We start from the raw sequence: 17,371 nt of genomic DNA on the forward strand, positions 1-17,371 counted from the left end.
CCCGCGAGCCCCTCGGCTTTCGGCGTCCAGGAAACCAGAGGAACGGCGGGGGCGGGGGCGCGGGCGCGGGGGTCTCTGTCTGGGGCTCCCTTGGCGGGCCTCAGGCAATTCTGGGCGGGGCCGGGGCCCCAGCCCCACCCCCAGACGCATCCTGGCAGGCAACGTCGCGGTCTCCCGCAGGCGCGGGCGCACCGCACACACACACGCACACACACACACACACACACACACACACACACCCCCTCACGCCCGCCCCCCCAGACACAGACACACCCCCCGCAGCCCAGACAGGTCAAGAGCCGGAAACCACAAGTAAGGGAGACGGAGAAAGAGGGAGAGAGAGAGACAGCAAGAGGACCACACAGGCTTCCAAAGCCCCGGCCGCCACACCCGCCCCCCTCCGCTGTGGGTATCCACCCGGCCCCCCCAGTCGACCCGACCCCACCGTCGCCCACCGACACACTCACACGCACACTCTCTCCCACACTCACCCTCTGGCCTGGGGGCGGGGGCTGGGTCTCGCCTCAGGGAGCCAAGCCGAAGGGGACCTTTGAGACCTCGGCTGCGAGGAAGTCTTGGGGTCCCCACGGGTGATTGCCAGCCCCAGGGCACCGCGTCCAGCCGGGGCTCGCCCGGCCCAAGGCTGACGCCCCCTCCCTTGCGCACGGGCCGCTCTCTGCGGTGTGTGACGGTCTGTGCCAGAGTGTCCGTCTCGGATGGGATGCCATCCCCTGTCCCCTGTCCGTCTCCCGCTTTCCGTCTCTCTGTCGGTCGCTCTGTGTCTCCCTCTCTCTGGCTCTCGCTCCCTGGGTGTGCCTGCGCGCTCGTGTCTGTCTGTCTGTCTGTCTGCATCTGCATCTGCATCTGCATCTGCATCTGCCCTCTCGCCGTCTTGGGAGCCTGTCTCTGAACCTTCATCTCTGTCCGTCTCTGTCTCTCCTGACCCCCGGCCTGCCGTCCCTTCCTCTGGCCCCGGCCTCTCACGGGTGGGTGCTGTGGCTGTGGCCCTGGCTGACGAGCTTGCGCCGGCCGGCTGTCTCGCTTGGCGTGGGTGCCTGCGAGTGTGTCTGTGTGCCTGTCCGTGTGGCTGCATGTCGCTCGTCTGCACCCTCAGCAAGGTCCTGTGCTTGGAGGGCGGCGTGGGGGCAAGGGGAGGGGGGGGCCTCGGTAGGGCGAAGGGGCGGGGCTGACGAGCTCTGGTCGCCGGCGCTGGTGGCTGCAGGTGGGTTTGGGCACCGCGCAGGTGCCGGGCAGGATGGGCGCTCAGGGCCACGGCTGGGCTGCGCCTAGGCCCGCAGGAGGCTCAGAGGACCGCGGGCCCCAGCGGGCCCCGAGGCCCTGGGCAGCGAACGCCTTGGGGAGGTGGGCGAGGGGGTGGGGGAGGGGCGGCGGCCCCCGAGCCGGGTGGTGCCTGGAGGGTCCCAGGGTGGGAGAGCGCCAAGACCTCCGCGCCCCTCACTCCACCCTCCCCCCTACACCCCCCGGCAGGCACACCCGGCCCGGCTGCTCCCGGTCCCGGAAGCCCTGTGGTCCCCCGGGCCGGGCTGGGCCGGGCCGGCCGAGCGTTGGCCGGGGGTGACGGGGGGCGGGGGGCGGGGCGGCGTGGGCCGGCCACCGGGCCGCCGGGAGTCCGGTCGCGGGTGGTGCAGCTCAAGTGCAGCGCGCGCTCCGTGGAGAGCTGGAGAGCTGCGGCCGCCGGCTGGCCCGACCGGCGGGTCAGAGCGAAAGGCAGGCGCAGCGCAGGGCTCTTAGGGCGCCTGGCGGCCGCCGCCTCCGTCTACGGCCATACCACCCTGAACGCGCCCGATCTCGTCTGATCTCGGAAGCTAAGCAGGGTCGGGCCCGGTTAGTACTTGGATGGGAGACCGCCTGGGAATACCGGGTGCTGTAGGCTTTTTGTTGTTTCTTTTTTTCCCTGCCTGCCCTCTCCTTTAGCCCCCGGCCCCAGCCGCACCGCAAGCCGCACCTGCCGCTGGCCCCTGGCACCCCACCGCGCTCAGAGCCGCCGCCTGCCTTCCAGCCCCTCTCAGGTTGGGTGGCCGGGGCCCCGACTCCCGCTGCACACCTGGGTTGCCTCCGCGCGGCCCGCGAGCCCCTCGGCTTTCGGCGTCCAGGAAACCAGAGGAACGGCGGGGGCGGGGGCGCGGGCGCGGGGGTCTCTGTCTGGGGCTCCCTTGGCGGGCCTCAGGCAATTCTGGGCGGGGCCGGGGCCCCAGCCCCACCCCCAGACGCATCCTGGCAGGCAACGTCGCGGTCTCCCGCAGGCGCGGGCGCACCGCACACACACACGCACACACACACACACACACACACACACACCCTCACGCCCGCCCCCCCAGACACAGACACACCCCCCGCAGCCCAGACAGGCCAAGAGCCGGAAACCACAAGTAAGGGAGACGGAGAAAGAGGGAGAGAGAGAGACAGCAAGAGGACCACACAGGCTTCCAAAGCCCCGGCCGCCACACCCGCCCCCCTCCGCTGTGGGTATCCACCCGGCCCCCCCCAGTCGACCCGACCCCACCGTCGCCCACCGACACACTCACACGCACACTCTCTCCCACACTCACCCTCTGGCCTGGGGGCGGGGGCTGGGTCTCGCCTCAGGGAGCCAAGCCGAAGGGGACCTTTGAGACCTCGGCTGCGAGGAAGTCTTGGGGTCCCCACGGGTGATTGCCAGCCCCAGGGCACCGCGTCCAGCCGGGGCTCGCCCGGCCCAAGGCTGACGCCCCCTCCCTTGCGCACGGGCCGCTCTCTGCGGTGTGTGACGGTCTGTGCCAGAGTGTCCGTCTCGGATGGGATGCCATCCCCTGTCCCCTGTCCGTCTCCCGCTTTCCGTCTCTCTGTCGGTCGCTCTGTGTCTCCCTCTCTCTGGCTCTCGCTCCCTGGGTGTGCCTGCGCGCTCGTGTCTGTCTGTCTGTCTGTCTGCATCTGCATCTGCATCTGCATCTGCATCTGCCCTCTCGCCGTCTTGGGAGCCTGTCTCTGAACCTTCATCTCTGTCCGTCTCTGTCTCTCCTGACCCCCGGCCTGCCGTCCCTTCCTCTGGCCCCGGCCTCTCACGGGTGGGTGCTGTGGCTGTGGCCCTGGCTGACGAGCTTGCGCCGGCCGGCTGTCTCGCTTGGCGTGGGTGCCTGCGAGTGTGTCTGTGTGCCTGTCCGTGTGGCTGCATGTCGCTCGTCTGCACCCTCAGCAAGGTCCTGTGCTTGGAGGGCGGCGTGGGGGCAAGGGGAGGGGGGGGCCTCGGTAGGGCGAAGGGGCGGGGCTGACGAGCTCTGGTCGCCGGCGCTGGTGGCTGCAGGTGGGTTTGGGCACCGCGCAGGTGCCGGGCAGGATGGGCGCTCAGGGCCACGGCTGGGCTGCGCCTAGGCCCGCAGGAGGCTCAGAGGACCGCGGGCCCCAGCGGGCCCCGAGGCCCTGGGCAGCGAACGCCTTGGGGAGGTGGGCGAGGGGGTGGGGGAGGGGCGGCGGCCCCCGAGCCGGGTGGTGCCTGGAGGGTCCCAGGGTGGGAGAGCGCCAAGACCTCCGCGCCCCTCACTCCACCCTCCCCCCTACACCCCCCGGCAGGCACACCCGGCCCGGCTGCTCCCGGTCCCGGAAGCCCTGTGGTCCCCCGGGCCGGGCTGGGCCGGGCCGGCCGAGCGTTGGCCGGGGGTGACGGGGGGCGGGGGGCGGGGCGGCGTGGGCCGGCCACCGGGCCGCCGGGAGTCCGGTCGCGGGTGGTGCAGCTCAAGTGCAGCGCGCGCTCCGTGGAGAGCTGGAGAGCTGCGGCCGCCGGCTGGCCCGACCGGCGGGTCAGAGCGAAAGGCAGGCGCAGCGCAGGGCTCTTAGGGCGCCTGGCGGCCGCCGCCTCCGTCTACGGCCATACCACCCTGAACGCGCCCGATCTCGTCTGATCTCGGAAGCTAAGCAGGGTCGGGCCCGGTTAGTACTTGGATGGGAGACCGCCTGGGAATACCGGGTGCTGTAGGCTTTTTGTTGTTTCTTTTTTTCCCTGCCTGCCCTCTCCTTTAGCCCCCGGCCCCAGCCGCACCGCAAGCCGCACCTGCCGCTGGCCCCTGGCACCCCACCGCGCTCAGAGCCGCCGCCTGCCTTCCAGCCCCTCTCAGGTTGGGTGGCCGGGGCCCCGACTCCCGCTGCACACCTGGGTTGCCTCCGCGCGGCCCGCGAGCCCCTCGGCTTTCGGCGTCCAGGAAACCAGAGGAACGGCGGGGGCGGGGGCGCGGGCGCGGGGGTCTCTGTCTGGGGCTCCCTTGGCGGGCCTCAGGCAATTCTGGGCGGGGCCGGGGCCCCAGCCCCACCCCCAGACGCATCCTGGCAGGCAACGTCGCGGTCTCCCGCAGGCGCGGGCGCACCGCACACACACACGCACACACACACACACACACACACACACACCCTCACGCCCGCCCCCCCAGACACAGACACACCCCCCGCAGCCCAGACAGGCCAAGAGCCGGAAACCACAAGTAAGGGAGACGGAGAAAGAGGGAGAGAGAGAGACAGCAAGAGGACCACACAGGCTTCCAAAGCCCCGGCCGCCACACCCGCCCCCCTCCGCTGTGGGTATCCACCCGGCCCCCCCCAGTCGACCCGACCCCACCGTCGCCCACCGACACACTCACACGCACACTCTCTCCCACACTCACCCTCTGGCCTGGGGGCGGGGGCTGGGTCTCGCCTCAGGGAGCCAAGCCGAAGGGGACCTTTGAGACCTCGGCTGCGAGGAAGTCTTGGGGTCCCCACGGGTGATTGCCAGCCCCAGGGCACCGCGTCCAGCCGGGGCTCGCCCGGCCCAAGGCTGACGCCCCCTCCCTTGCGCACGGGCCGCTCTCTGCGGTGTGTGACGGTCTGTGCCAGAGTGTCCGTCTCGGATGGGATGCCATCCCCTGTCCCCTGTCCGTCTCCCGCTTTCCGTCTCTCTGTCGGTCGCTCTGTGTCTCCCTCTCTCTGGCTCTCGCTCCCTGGGTGTGCCTGCGCGCTCGTGTCTGTCTGTCTGTCTGTCTGCATCTGCATCTGCATCTGCATCTGCATCTGCCCTCTCGCCGTCTTGGGAGCCTGTCTCTGAACCTTCATCTCTGTCCGTCTCTGTCTCTCCTGACCCCCGGCCTGCCGTCCCTTCCTCTGGCCCCGGCCTCTCACGGGTGGGTGCTGTGGCTGTGGCCCTGGCTGACGAGCTTGCGCCGGCCGGCTGTCTCGCTTGGCGTGGGTGCCTGCGAGTGTGTCTGTGTGCCTGTCCGTGTGGCTGCATGTCGCTCGTCTGCACCCTCAGCAAGGTCCTGTGCTTGGAGGGCGGCGTGGGGGCAAGGGGAGGGGGGGGCCTCGGTAGGGCGAAGGGGCGGGGCTGACGAGCTCTGGTCGCCGGCGCTGGTGGCTGCAGGTGGGTTTGGGCACCGCGCAGGTGCCGGGCAGGATGGGCGCTCAGGGCCACGGCTGGGCTGCGCCTAGGCCCGCAGGAGGCTCAGAGGACCGCGGGCCCCAGCGGGCCCCGAGGCCCTGGGCAGCGAACGCCTTGGGGAGGTGGGCGAGGGGGTGGGGGAGGGGCGGCGGCCCCCGAGCCGGGTGGTGCCTGGAGGGTCCCAGGGTGGGAGAGCGCCAAGACCTCCGCGCCCCTCACTCCACCCTCCCCCCTACACCCCCCGGCAGGCACACCCGGCCCGGCTGCTCCCGGTCCCGGAAGCCCTGTGGTCCCCCGGGCCGGGCTGGGCCGGGCCGGCCGAGCGTTGGCCGGGGGTGACGGGGGGCGGGGGGCGGGGCGGCGTGGGCCGGCCACCGGGCCGCCGGGAGTCCGGTCGCGGGTGGTGCAGCTCAAGTGCAGCGCGCGCTCCGTGGAGAGCTGGAGAGCTGCGGCCGCCGGCTGGCCCGACCGGCGGGTCAGAGCGAAAGGCAGGCGCAGCGCAGGGCTCTTAGGGCGCCTGGCGGCCGCCGCCTCCGTCTACGGCCATACCACCCTGAACGCGCCCGATCTCGTCTGATCTCGGAAGCTAAGCAGGGTCGGGCCCGGTTAGTACTTGGATGGGAGACCGCCTGGGAATACCGGGTGCTGTAGGCTTTTTGTTGTTTCTTTTTTTCCCTGCCTGCCCTCTCCTTTAGCCCCCGGCCCCAGCCGCACCGCAAGCCGCACCTGCCGCTGGCCCCTGGCACCCCACCGCGCTCAGAGCCGCCGCCTGCCTTCCAGCCCCTCTCAGGTTGGGTGGCCGGGGCCCCGACTCCCGCTGCACACCTGGGTTGCCTCCGCGCGGCCCGCGAGCCCCTCGGCTTTCGGCGTCCAGGAAACCAGAGGAACGGCGGGGGCGGGGGCGCGGGCGCGGGGGTCTCTGTCTGGGGCTCCCTTGGCGGGCCTCAGGCAATTCTGGGCGGGGCCGGGGCCCCAGCCCCACCCCCAGACGCATCCTGGCAGGCAACGTCGCGGTCTCCCGCAGGCGCGGGCGCACCGCACACACACACGCACACACACACACACACACACACACACACACACCCCCTCACGCCCGCCCCCCCAGACACAGACACACCCCCCGCAGCCCAGACAGGTCAAGAGCCGGAAACCACAAGTAAGGGAGACGGAGAAAGAGGGAGAGAGAGAGACAGCAAGAGGACCACACAGGCTTCCAAAGCCCCGGCCGCCACACCCGCCCCCCTCCGCTGTGGGTATCCACCCGGCCCCCCCAGTCGACCCGACCCCACCGTCGCCCACCGACACACTCACACGCACACTCTCTCCCACACTCACCCTCTGGCCTGGGGGCGGGGGCTGGGTCTCGCCTCAGGGAGCCAAGCCGAAGGGGACCTTTGAGACCTCGGCTGCGAGGAAGTCTTGGGGTCCCCACGGGTGATTGCCAGCCCCAGGGCACCGCGTCCAGCCGGGGCTCGCCCGGCCCAAGGCTGACGCCCCCTCCCTTGCGCACGGGCCGCTCTCTGCGGTGTGTGACGGTCTGTGCCAGAGTGTCCGTCTCGGATGGGATGCCATCCCCTGTCCCCTGTCCGTCTCCCGCTTTCCGTCTCTCTGTCGGTCGCTCTGTGTCTCCCTCTCTCTGGCTCTCGCTCCCTGGGTGTGCCTGCGCGCTCGTGTCTGTCTGTCTGTCTGTCTGCATCTGCATCTGCATCTGCATCTGCATCTGCCCTCTCGCCGTCTTGGGAGCCTGTCTCTGAACCTTCATCTCTGTCCGTCTCTGTCTCTCCTGACCCCCGGCCTGCCGTCCCTTCCTCTGGCCCCGGCCTCTCACGGGTGGGTGCTGTGGCTGTGGCCCTGGCTGACGAGCTTGCGCCGGCCGGCTGTCTCGCTTGGCGTGGGTGCCTGCGAGTGTGTCTGTGTGCCTGTCCGTGTGGCTGCATGTCGCTCGTCTGCACCCTCAGCAAGGTCCTGTGCTTGGAGGGCGGCGTGGGGGCAAGGGGAGGGGGGGGCCTCGGTAGGGCGAAGGGGCGGGGCTGACGAGCTCTGGTCGCCGGCGCTGGTGGCTGCAGGTGGGTTTGGGCACCGCGCAGGTGCCGGGCAGGATGGGCGCTCAGGGCCACGGCTGGGCTGCGCCTAGGCCCGCAGGAGGCTCAGAGGACCGCGGGCCCCAGCGGGCCCCGAGGCCCTGGGCAGCGAACGCCTTGGGGAGGTGGGCGAGGGGGTGGGGGAGGGGCGGCGGCCCCCGAGCCGGGTGGTGCCTGGAGGGTCCCAGGGTGGGAGAGCGCCAAGACCTCCGCGCCCCTCACTCCACCCTCCCCCCTACACCCCCCGGCAGGCACACCCGGCCCGGCTGCTCCCGGTCCCGGAAGCCCTGTGGTCCCCCGGGCCGGGCTGGGCCGGGCCGGCCGAGCGTTGGCCGGGGGTGACGGGGGGCGGGGGGCGGGGCGGCGTGGGCCGGCCACCGGGCCGCCGGGAGTCCGGTCGCGGGTGGTGCAGCTCAAGTGCAGCGCGCGCTCCGTGGAGAGCTGGAGAGCTGCGGCCGCCGGCTGGCCCGACCGGCGGGTCAGAGCGAAAGGCAGGCGCAGCGCAGGGCTCTTAGGGCGCCTGGCGGCCGCCGCCTCCGTCTACGGCCATACCACCCTGAACGCGCCCGATCTCGTCTGATCTCGGAAGCTAAGCAGGGTCGGGCCCGGTTAGTACTTGGATGGGAGACCGCCTGGGAATACCGGGTGCTGTAGGCTTTTTGTTGTTTCTTTTTTTCCCTGCCTGCCCTCTCCTTTAGCCCCCGGCCCCAGCCGCACCGCAAGCCGCACCTGCCGCTGGCCCCTGGCACCCCACCGCGCTCAGAGCCGCCGCCTGCCTTCCAGCCCCTCTCAGGTTGGGTGGCCGGGGCCCCGACTCCCGCTGCACACCTGGGTTGCCTCCGCGCGGCCCGCGAGCCCCTCGGCTTTCGGCGTCCAGGAAACCAGAGGAACGGCGGGGGCGGGGGCGCGGGCGCGGGGGTCTCTGTCTGGGGCTCCCTTGGCGGGCCTCAGGCAATTCTGGGCGGGGCCGGGGCCCCAGCCCCACCCCCAGACGCATCCTGGCAGGCAACGTCGCGGTCTCCCGCAGGCGCGGGCGCACCGCACACACACACGCACACACACACACACACACACACACACACCCTCACGCCCGCCCCCCCAGACACAGACACACCCCCCGCAGCCCAGACAGGCCAAGAGCCGGAAACCACAAGTAAGGGAGACGGAGAAAGAGGGAGAGAGAGAGACAGCAAGAGGACCACACAGGCTTCCAAAGCCCCGGCCGCCACACCCGCCCCCCTCCGCTGTGGGTATCCACCCGGCCCCCCCCAGTCGACCCGACCCCACCGTCGCCCACCGACACACTCACACGCACACTCTCTCCCACACTCACCCTCTGGCCTGGGGGCGGGGGCTGGGTCTCGCCTCAGGGAGCCAAGCCGAAGGGGACCTTTGAGACCTCGGGCTGCGAGGAAGTCTTGGGGTCCCCACGGGTGATTGCCAGCCCCAGGGCACCGCGTCCAGCCGGGGCTCGCCCGGCCCAAGGCTGACGCCCCCTCCCTTGCGCACGGGCCGCTCTCTGCGGTGTGTGACGGTCTGTGCCAGAGTGTCCGTCTCGGATGGGATGCCATCCCCTGTCCCCTGTCCGTCTCCCGCTTTCCGTCTCTCTGTCGGTCGCTCTGTGTCTCCCTCTCTCTGGCTCTCGCTCCCTGGGTGTGCCTGCGCGCTCGTGTCTGTCTGTCCTGTCTGTCTGCATCTGCATCTGCATCTGCATCTGCATCTGCCCTCTCGCGCCGTCTTGGGAGCCTGTCTCTGAACCTTCATCTCTGTCCGTCTCTGTCTCTCCTGACCCCCGGCCTGCCGTCCCTTCCTCTGGCCCCGGCCTCTCACGGGTGGGTGCTGTGGCTGTGGCCCTGGCTGACGAGCTTGCGCCGGCCGGCTGTCTCGCTTGGCGTGGGTGCCTGCGAGTGTGTCTGTGTGCCTGTCCGTGTGGCTGCATGTCGCTCGTCTGCACCCTCAGCAAGGTCCTGTGCTTGGAGGGCGGCGTGGGGGCAAGGGGGGGGGGGGGGCCTCGGTAGGGCGAAGGGGCGGGGCTGACGAGCTCTGGTCGCCGGCGCTGGTGGCTGCAGGTGGGTTTGGGCACCGCGCAGGTGCCGGGCAGGATGGGCGCTCAGGGCCACGGCTGGGCTGCGCCTAGGCCCGCAGGAGGCTCAGAGGACCGCGGGCCCCAGCGGGCCCCGAGGCCCTGGGCAGCGAACGCCTTGGGGAGGTGGGCGAGGGGGTGGGGGAGGGGCGGCGGCCCCCGAGCCGGGTGGTGCCTGGAGGGTCCCAGGGTGGGAGAGCGCCAAGACCTCCGCGCCCCTCACTCCACCCTCCCCCCTACACCCCCCGGCAGGCACACCCGGCCCGGCTGCTCCCGGTCCCGGAAGCCCTGTGGTCCCCCGGGCCGGGCTGGGCCGGGCCGGCCGAGCGTTGGCCGGGGGTGACGGGGGGCGGGGGGCGGGGCGGCGTGGGCCGGCCACCGGGCCGCCGGGAGTCCGGTCGCGGGTGGTGCAGCTCAAGTGCAGCGCGCGCTCCGTGGAGAGCTGGAGAGCTGCGGCCGCCGGCTGGCCCGACCGGCGGGTCAGAGCGAAAGGCAGGCGCAGCGCAGGGCTCTTAGGGCGCCTGGCGGCCGCCGCCTCCGTCTACGGCCATACCACCCTGAACGCGCCCGATCTCGTCTGATCTCGGAAGCTAAGCAGGGTCGGGCCCGGTTAGTACTTGGATGGGAGACCGCCTGGGAATACCGGGTGCTGTAGGCTTTTTGTTGTTTCTTTTTTTCCCTGCCTGCCCTCTCCTTTAGCCCCCGGCCCCAGCCGCACCGCAAGCCGCACCTGCCGCTGGCCCCTGGCACCCCACCGCGCTCAGAGCCGCCGCCTGCCTTCCAGCCCCTCTCAGGTTGGGTGGCCGGGGCCCCGACTCCCGCTGCACACCTGGGTTGCCTCCGCGCGGCCCGCGAGCCCCTCGGCTTTCGGCGTCCAGGAAACCAGAGGAACGGCGGGGGCGGGGGCGCGGGCGCGGGGGTCTCTGTCTGGGGCTCCCTTGGCGGGCCTCAGGCAATTCTGGGCGGGGCCGGGGCCCCAGCCCCACCCCCAGACGCATCCTGGCAGGCAACGTCGCGGTCTCCCGCAGGCGCGGGCGCACCGCACACACACACGCGCACACACACACACACACACACACACACACACACACACACCCTCACGCCCGCCCCCCCAGACACAGACACACCCCCCGCAGCCCAGACAGGTCAAGAGCCGGAAACCACAAGTAAGGGAGACGGAGAAAGAGGGAGAGAGAGAGACAGCAAGAGGACCACACAGGCTTCCAAAGCCCCGGCCGCCACACCCGCCCCCCTCCGCTGTGGGTATCCACCCGGCCCCCCCCAGTCGACCCGACCCCACCGTCGCCCACCGACACACTCACACGCACACTCTCTCCCACACTCACCCTCTGGCCTGGGGGCGGGGGCTGGGTCTCGCCTCAGGGAGCCAAGCCGAAGGGGACCTTTGAGACCTCGGCTGCGAGGAAGTCTTGGGGTCCCCACGGGTGATTGCCAGCCCCAGGGCACCGCGTCCAGCCGGGGCTCGCCCGGCCCAAGGCTGACGCCCCCTCCCTTGCGCACGGGCCGCTCTCTGCGGTGTGTGACGGTCTGTGCCAGAGTGTCCGTCTCGGATGGGATGCCATCCCCTGTCCCCTGTCCGTCTCCCGCTTTCCGTCTCTCTGTCGGTCGCTCTGTGTCTCCCTCTCTCTGGCTCTCGCTCCCTGGGTGTGCCTGCGCGCTCGTGTCTGTCTGTCTGTCTGTCTGCATCTGCATCTGCATCTGCATCTGCATCTGCCCTCTCGCCGTCTTGGGAGCCTGTCTCTGAACCTTCATCTCTGTCCGTCTCTGTCTCTCCTGACCCCCGGCCTGCCGTCCCTTCCTCTGGCCCCGGCCTCTCACGGGTGGGTGCTGTGGCTGTGGCCCTGGCTGACGAGCTTGCGCCGGCCGGCTGTCTCGCTTGGCGTGGGTGCCTGCGAGTGTGTCTGTGTGCCTGTCCGTGTGGCTGCATGTCGCTCGTCTGCACCCTCAGCAAGGTCCTGTGCTTGGAGGGCGGCGTGGGGGCAAGGGGAGGGGGGGGCCTCGGTAGGGCGAAGGGGCGGGGCTGACGAGCTCTGGTCGCCGGCGCTGGTGGCTGCAGGTGGGTTTGGGCACCGCGCAGGTGCCGGGCAGGATGGGCGCTCAGGGCCACGGCTGGGCTGCGCCTAGGCCCGCAGGAGGCTCAGAGGACCGCGGGCCCCAGCGGGCCCCGAGGCCCTGGGCAGCGAACGCCTTGGGGAGGTGGGCGAGGGGGTGGGGGAGGGGCGGCGGCCCCCGAGCCGGGTGGTGCCTGGAGGGTCCCAGGGTGGGAGAGCGCCAAGACCTCCGCGCCCCTCACTCCACCCTCCCCCCTACACCCCCCGGCAGGCACACCCGGCCCGGCTGCTCCCGGTCCCGGAAGCCCTGTGGTCCCCCGGGCCGGGCTGGGCCGGGCCGGCCGAGCGTTGGCCGGGGGTGACGGGGGGCGGGGGGCGGGGCGGCGTGGGCCGGCCACCGGGCCGCCGGGAGTCCGGTCGCGGGTGGTGCAGCTCAAGTGCAGCGCGCGCTCCGTGGAGAGCTGGAGAGCTGCGGCCGCCGGCTGGCCCGACCGGCGGGTCAGAGCGAAAGGCAGGCGCAGCGCAGGGCTCTTAGGGCGCCTGGCGGCCGCCGCCTCCGTCTACGGCCATACCACCCTGAACGCGCCCGATCTCGTCTGATCTCGGAAGCTAAGCAGGGTCGGGCCCGGTTAGTACTTGGATGGGAGACCGCCTGGGAATACCGGGTGCTGTAGGCTTTTTGTTGTTTCTTTTTTTCCCTGCCTGCCCTCTCCTTTAGCCCCCGGCCCCAGCCGCACCGCAAGCCGCACCTGCCGCTGGCCCCTGGCACCCCACCGCGCTCAGAGCCGCCGCCTGCCTTCCAGCCCCTCTCAGGTTGGGTGGCCGGGGCCCCGACTCCCGCTGCACACCTGGGTTGCCTCCGCGCGGCCCGCGAGCCCCTCGGCTTTCGGCGTCCAGGAAACCAGAGGAACGGCGGGGGCGGGGGCGCGGGCGCGGGGGTCTCTGTCTGGGGCTCCCTTGGCGGGCCTCAGGCAATTCTGGGCGGGGCCGGGGCCCCAGCCCCACCCCCAGACGCATCCTGGCAGGCAACGTCGCGGTCTCCCGCAGGCGCGGGCGCACCGCACACACACACGCACACACACACACACACACACACACACACACCCCCTCACGCCCGCCCCCCCAGACACAGACACACCCCCCGCAGCCCAGACAGGTCAAGAGCCGGAAACCACAAGTAAGGGAGACGGAGAAAGAGGGAGAGAGAGAGACAGCAAGAGGACCACACAGGCTTCCAAAGCCCCGGCCGCCACACCCGCCCCCCTCCGCTGTGGGTATCCACCCGGCCCCCCCAGTCGACCCGACCCCACCGTCGCCCACCGACACACTCACACGCACACTCTCTCCCACACTCACCCTCTGGCCTGGGGGCGGGGGCTGGGTCTCGCCTCAGGGAGCCAAGCCGAAGGGGACCTTTGAGACCTCGGCTGCGAGGAAGTCTTGGGGTCCCCACGGGTGATTGCCAGCCCCAGGGCACCGCGTCCAGCCGGGGCTCGCCCGGCCCAAGGCTGACGCCCCCTCCCTTGCGCACGGGCCGCTCTCTGCGGTGTGTGACGGTCTGTGCCAGAGTGTCCGTCTCGGATGGGATGCCATCCCCTGTCCCCTGTCCGTCTCCCGCTTTCCGTCTCTCTGTCGGTCGCTCTGTGTCTCCCTCTCTCTGGCTCTCGCTCCCTGGGTGTGCCTGCGCGCTCGTGTCTGTCTGTCTGTCTGTCTGCATCTGCATCTGCATCTGCATCTGCATCTGCCCTCTCGCCGTCTTGGGAGCCTGTCTCTGAACCTTCATCTCTGTCCGTCTCTGTCTCTCCTGACCCCCGGCCTGCCGTCCCTTCCTCTGGCCCCGGCCTCTCACGGGTGGGTGCTGTGGCTGTGGCCCTGGCTGACGAGCTTGCGCCGGCCGGCTGTCTCGCTTGGCGTGGGTGCCTGCGAGTGTGTCTGTGTGCCTGTCCGTGTGGCTGCATGTCGCTCGTCTGCACCCTCAGCAAGGTCCTGTGCTTGGAGGGCGGCGTGGGGGCAAGGGGAGGGGGGGGCCTCGGTAGGGCGAAGGGGCGGGGCTGACGAGCTCTGGTCGCCGGCGCTGGTGGCTGCAGGTGGGTTTGGGCACCGCGCAGGTGCCGGGCAGGATGGGCGCTCAGGGCCACGGCTGGGCTGCGCCTAGGCCCGCAGGAGGCTCAGAGGACCGCGGGCCCCAGCGGGCCCCGAGGCCCTGGGCAGCGAACGCCTTGGGGAGGTGGGCGAGGGGGTGGGGGAGGGGCGGCGGCCCCCGAGCCGGGTGGTGCCTGGAGGGTCCCAGGGTGGGAGAGCGCCAAGACCTCCGCGCCCCTCACTCCACCCTCCCCCCTACACCCCCCGGCAGGCACACCCGGCCCGGCTGCTCCCGGTCCCGGAAGCCCTGTGGTCCCCCGGGCCGGGCTGGGCCGGGCCGGCCGAGCGTTGGCCGGGGGTGACGGGGGGCGGGGGGCGGGGCGGCGTGGGCCGGCCACCGGGCCGCCGGGAGTCCGGTCGCGGGTGGTGCAGCTCAAGTGCAGCGCGCGCTCCGTGGAGAGCTGGAGAGCTGCGGCCGCCGGCTGGCCCGACCGGCGGGTCAGAGCGAAAGGCAGGCGCAGCGCAGGGCTCTTAGGGCGCCTGGCGGCCGCCGCCTCCGTCTACGGCCATACCACCCTGAACGCGCCCGATCTCGTCTGATCTCGGAAGCTAAGCAGGGTCGGGCCCGGTTAGTACTTGGATGGGAGACCGCCTGGGAATACCGGGTGCTGTAGGCTTTTTGTTGTTTCTTTTTTTCCCTGCCTGCCCTCTCCTTTAGCCCCCGGCCCCAGCCGCACCGCAAGCCGCACCTGCCGCTGGCCCCTGGCACCCCACCGCGCTCAGAGCCGCCGCCTGCCTTCCAGCCCCTCTCAGGTTGGGTGGCCGGGGCCCCGACTCCCGCTGCACACCTGGGTTGCCTCCGCGCGGCCCGCGAGCCCCTCGGCTTTCGGCGTCCAGGAAACCAGAGGAACGGCGGGGGCGGGGGCGCGGGCGCGGGGGTCTCTGTCTGGGGCTCCCTTGGCGGGCCTCAGGCAATTCTGGGCGGGGCCGGGGCCCCAGCCCCACCCCCAGACGCATCCTGGCAGGCAACGTCGCGGTCTCCCGCAGGCGCGGGCGCACCGCACACACACACGCACACACACACACACACACACACACACACACACACACACCCTCACGCCCGCCCCCCCAGACACAGACACACCCCCCGCAGCCCAGACAGGTCAAGAGCCGGAAACCACAAGTAAGGGAGACGGAGAAAGAGGGAGAGAGAGAGACAGCAAGAGGACCACACAGGCTTCCAAAGCCCCGGCCGCCACACCCGCCCCCCTCCGCTGTGGGTATCCACCCGGCCCCCCCAGTCGACCCGACCCCACCGTCGCCCACCGACACACTCACACGCACACTCTCTCCCACACTCACCCTCTGGCCTGGGGGCGGGGGCTGGGTCTCGCCTCAGGGAGCCAAGCCGAAGGGGACCTTTGAGACCTCGGCTGCGAGGAAGTCTTGGGGTCCCCACGGGTGATTGCCAGCCCCAGGGCACCGCGTCCAGCCGGGGCTCGCCCGGCCCAAGGCTGACGCCCCCTCCCTTGCGCACGGGCCGCTCTCTGCGGTGTGTGACGGTCTGTGCCAGAGTGTCCGTCTCGGATGGGATGCCATCCCCTGTCCCCTGTCCGTCTCCCGCTTTCCGTCTCTCTGTCGGTCGCTCTGTGTCTCCCTCTCTCTGGCTCTCGCTCCCTGGGTGTGCCTGCGCGCTCGTGTCTGTCTGTCTGTCTGTCTGCATCTGCATCTGCATCTGCATCTGCATCTGCCCTCTCGCCGTCTTGGGAGCCTGTCTCTGAACCTTCATCTCTGTCCGTCTCTGTCTCTCCTGACCCCCGGCCTGCCGTCCCTTCCTCTGGCCCCGGCCTCTCACGGGTGGGTGCTGTGGCTGTGGCCCTGGCTGACGAGCTTGCGCCGGCCGGCTGTCTCGCTTGGCGTGGGTGCCTGCGAGTGTGTCTGTGTGCCTGTCCGTGTGGCTGCATGTCGCTCGTCTGCACCCTCAGCAAGGTCCTGTGCTTGGAGGGCGGCGTGGGGGCAAGGGGAGGGGGGGGCCTCGGTAGGGCGAAGGGGCGGGGCTGACGAGCTCTGGTCGCCGGCGCTGGTGGCTGCAGGTGGGTTTGGGCACCGCGCAGGTGCCGGGCAGGATGGGCGCTCAGGGCCACGGCTGGGCTGCGCCTAGGCCCGCAGGAGGCTCAGAGGACCGCGGGCCCCAGCGGGCCCCGAGGCCCTGGGCAGCGAACGCCTTGGGGAGGTGGGCGAGGGGGTGGGGGAGGGGCGGCGGCCCCCGAGCCGGGTGGTGCCTGGAGGGTCCCAGGGTGGGAGAGCGCCAAGACCTCCGCGCCCCTCACTCCACCCTCCCCCCTACACCCCCCGGCAGGCACACCCGGCCCGGCTGCTCCCGGTCCCGGAAGCCCTGTGGTCCCCCGGGCCGGGCTGGGCCGGGCCGGCCGAGCGTTGGCCGGGGGTGACGGGGGGCGGGGGGCGGGGCGGCGTGGGCCGGCCACCGGGCCGCCGGGAGTCCGGTCGCGGGTGGTGCAGCTCAAGTGCAGCGCGCGCTCCGTGGAGAGCTGGAGAGCTGCGGCCGCCGGCTGGCCCGACCGGCGGGTCAGAGCGAAAGGCAGGCGCAGCGCAGGGCTCTTAGGGCGCCTGGCGGCCGCCGCCTCCGTCTACGGCCATACCACCCTGAACGCGCCCGATCTCGTCTGATCTCGGAAGCTAAGCAGGGTCGGGCCCGGTTAGTACTTGGATGGGAGACCGCCTGGGAATACCGGGTGCTGTAGGCTTTTTGTTGTTTCTTTTTTTCCCTGCCTGCCCTCTCCTTTAGCCCCCGGCCCCAGCCGCACCGCAAGCCGCACCTGCCGCTGGCCCCTGGCACCCCACCGCGCTCAGAGCCGCCGCCTGCCTTCCAGCCCCTCTCAGGTTGGGTGGCCGGGGCCCCGACTCCCGCTGCACACCTGGGTTGCCTCCGCGCGGCCCGCGAGCCCCTCGGCTTTCGGCGTCCAGGAAACCAGAGGAACGGCGGGGGCGGGGGCGCGGGCGCGGGGGTCTCTGTCTGGGGCTCCCTTGGCGGGCCTCAGGCAATTCTGGGCGGGGCCGGGGCCCCAGCCCCACCCCCAGACGCATCCTGGCAGGCAACGTCGCGGTCTCCCGCAGGCGCGGGCGCACCGCACACACACACGCACACACACACACACACACACACACACACACCCCCTCACGCCCGCCCCCCCAGACACAGACACACCCCCCGCAGCCCAGACAGGTCAAGAGCCGGAAACCACAAGTAAGGGAGACGGAGAAAGAGGGAGAGAGAGAGACAGCAAGAGGACCACACAGGCTTCCAAAGCCCCGGCCGCCACACCCGCCCCCCTCCGCTGTGGGTATCCACCCGGCCCCCCCAGTCGACCCGACCCCACCGTCGCCCACCGACACACTCACACGCACACTCTCTCCCACACTCACCCTCTGGCCTGGGGGCGGGGGCTGGGTCTCGCCTCAGGGAGCCAAGCCGAAGGGGACCTTTGAGACCTCGGCTGCGAGGAAGTCTTGGGGTCCCCACGGGTGATTGCCAGCCCCAGGGCACCGCGTCCAGCCGGGGCTCGCCCGGCCCAAGGCTGACGCCCCCTCCCTTGCGCACGGGCCGCTCTCTGCGGTGTGTGACGGTCTGTGCCAG

The 17,371-nt window shown here is 71.5% G+C and overlaps 8 non-coding genes across 8 annotated transcripts; all 8 read left to right on the plus strand.

Moving 5' to 3' along the window:
- Window positions 1–1,775: 1,775 nt before the first annotated feature.
- LOC128049139 (5S ribosomal RNA) lies at window positions 1,776–1,894 on the plus strand. The gene has a single exon (XR_008199502.1). It is a non-coding gene; the product is annotated as a 5S ribosomal RNA (ribosomal RNA).
- Window positions 1,895–3,854: 1,960 nt separating this feature from the next.
- LOC128049150 (5S ribosomal RNA) lies at window positions 3,855–3,973 on the plus strand. Its single transcript, XR_008199513.1, has one exon. It is a non-coding gene; the product is annotated as a 5S ribosomal RNA (ribosomal RNA).
- Window positions 3,974–5,933: 1,960 nt separating this feature from the next.
- On the plus strand, window positions 5,934–6,052 carry LOC128049163 (5S ribosomal RNA). The gene has a single exon (XR_008199525.1). It is a non-coding gene; the product is annotated as a 5S ribosomal RNA (ribosomal RNA).
- A 1,965-nt stretch (window positions 6,053–8,017) lies between these two features.
- On the plus strand, window positions 8,018–8,136 carry LOC128049175 (5S ribosomal RNA). Its single transcript, XR_008199535.1, has one exon. It is a non-coding gene; the product is annotated as a 5S ribosomal RNA (ribosomal RNA).
- Window positions 8,137–10,101: 1,965 nt separating this feature from the next.
- On the plus strand, window positions 10,102–10,220 carry LOC128049187 (5S ribosomal RNA). The gene has a single exon (XR_008199545.1). It is a non-coding gene; the product is annotated as a 5S ribosomal RNA (ribosomal RNA).
- A 1,972-nt stretch (window positions 10,221–12,192) lies between these two features.
- LOC128049196 (5S ribosomal RNA) lies at window positions 12,193–12,311 on the plus strand. Its single transcript, XR_008199554.1, has one exon. It is a non-coding gene; the product is annotated as a 5S ribosomal RNA (ribosomal RNA).
- A 1,963-nt stretch (window positions 12,312–14,274) lies between these two features.
- LOC128049197 (5S ribosomal RNA) lies at window positions 14,275–14,393 on the plus strand. The gene has a single exon (XR_008199555.1). It is a non-coding gene; the product is annotated as a 5S ribosomal RNA (ribosomal RNA).
- Window positions 14,394–16,362: 1,969 nt separating this feature from the next.
- Window positions 16,363–16,481, plus strand: LOC128049198 (5S ribosomal RNA). Its single transcript, XR_008199556.1, has one exon. It is a non-coding gene; the product is annotated as a 5S ribosomal RNA (ribosomal RNA).
- Window positions 16,482–17,371: the final 890 nt, after the last annotated feature.

The sequence above is a fragment of the Budorcas taxicolor genome, chromosome 5 (genome assembly GCF_023091745.1).
Source record: "Budorcas taxicolor isolate Tak-1 chromosome 5, Takin1.1, whole genome shotgun sequence".
In the NCBI taxonomy this organism is placed as follows: Eukaryota; Metazoa; Chordata; class Mammalia; order Artiodactyla; family Bovidae; genus Budorcas; species Budorcas taxicolor.